The sequence below is a fragment of the Amblyomma americanum genome, chromosome 3, assembly GCF_052857255.1.
Source record: "Amblyomma americanum isolate KBUSLIRL-KWMA chromosome 3, ASM5285725v1, whole genome shotgun sequence".
Taxonomy (NCBI): Eukaryota; Metazoa; Arthropoda; class Arachnida; order Ixodida; family Ixodidae; genus Amblyomma; species Amblyomma americanum.
Window position 1 is genome coordinate 111,326,896 of NC_135499.1, and position 2,059 is coordinate 111,328,954.

Here is a 2,059-nt window from a genome sequence, read left to right on the forward strand (position 1 = left end):
TCATGAAAGATAGTTCGGGAGGCATCCGTGCGGAAGCAAACATTGTCTTGCGGTCTTCTTTCACATGGAGAAGTGAGCACCACCTGTAGGTCTGCCACACTCCACGATCTAGCAGATCTACGCATCCGCGGCAGCATGTTGAACTGTTTCAGTGACTTTCTAACAGACCGTTGGTTCCAAGTATGCCTTGGTACAACCCTGTCAGCAACTTTCGTCCAGAAGAAGGGTGTGCCTCAGGATTGTATTTTAAGTACTGCGCTTTTCGCAGTAAAAATGAGCTCCATACCAAAAATAATCCCCAAGTCGATTATGTATTCAGTATCTTTAAATGACCTGCAAATTGCATGTAAGCCCTCAAGCGTATGAACATATGAGAGACCGATACAGACGACTGTGAATAAATTGGCTAATTGGCCACATAAAAATGAATTCAAGTTTTCTCCACAAAAATCAGTAACTGTGCTGCTCTCGCTCAAATGAGGCTTACAGACTAATCCCACACTGTACCTGAATGAACTTGAGTTACCTTCAAAACAAGAAAACAAGTTCTTGGGCATAAAATTTAACAGAAAGCTCATATTCCTAACTCAAATAAAGAGCTTAGAGAAGAATGCATCTCAAACTGCAACGTACGCAACACACTTTCAAGAAAACGCTGGCGATCAGCTCGAACTTGCAGTTTACAGATTTATCGCTTCCTTGTTCGCTCCTGTTTAGATTACGGGTGCATTGTTTATGCTTCAGCCAGGCCGTCATATTTGAACCAACTAGTCCCAGTTCGCAACTTCGGTCTTCATCTTTCAATCGGTGCATACAGAACATCTCTTATAATACTGTTTATACCGAAACAAATGAAGTACCCCTAGCAGACAGAAGAACAACGCCCATAAGCGCGCACATACTGGAAATAAGGCCTCTACCGAAAACACGTTTGTTATCCGATAGCTACAAATAGCACATCCCGAACACTATTGAACAAAAACCTCAGTCAATTCGTCGTGCGCTTCTCCGCTTCGAGGATAGTTGCGAAGCATAAAAATACTGGATACACTTCCTCATGTCGCCTCAAGGCACGAGTCGCTGTTCCCATGGTGCAGCCTTTCCACTGTATGTGAGCTTACATTATCACCTCCTTAAAAAAAAAACAACGTACGAACACATATTATAGGAATACGTGGCACTAGAAGATACATATGTGAGCTCCACATAATTTTACACTGACGGCTCAAAACAGCAGGTGAAATACGAAGCACGGTCTTACAAGAAAACATGAAAAAATAGCAAGACAGCCAAACTGTGCATCCATTTTCACTGCCGAATCTTATGTGTAGCTGTAAGAAGAATAATACATAACACTATTGAAAACAAGATAACCTGCATGGATTCACTTAGGTAGCTCACGCCATTACACTCGAGGAATGAAGGCTAACCATTAGTAGGAAACATAATGGGTACAACAGGAAAGTTAACAACACAGGGACCAATAAAATTCTGCTGGATGGCAAACCTTTTTGGAATAGATGGAAATAAAAGAGCCGACATGCGTGCTGCACAAGCTCTCAGTCATGAAATCGAGGAAGCCACCATGCCCCATAGAGACTGCGTGAAATTAGTAGATAGAAGTTTGAAGGTTAAATGGCAGACAACTTGGATAACGAAATGAAACGGGAGACCTGTATCCACCAGGAAGTGATTGTCTGCAGTCTCCCAGTAGTCCACGCACACCTTGCACACAACTTCATGTTAACGAAAGAAGAAAACCAGCTTGTGAAGAACATTGAGGTGAACATAGTTAATAACATATATTCTCTTGAGCGAAACTGGAAAAACTAAGAGAAAGCATTTTACTCAATTTTATTATGAATACATTGTTTTTCATCCAAGACTCTTAGATAATAATCCAATTGTCGACACGTCTTGTCTTTTAAGCTTTTTAAGAGAAGCAGATTTTGTCGAGAAACACTAAATCTTGACCCACTGTTTCACTTGATTTTTGATACACCGCAGCCGCTTTCTCATTCCTGATAAGTCTGAGGTGTATATTTCATTGTTAGGGAGA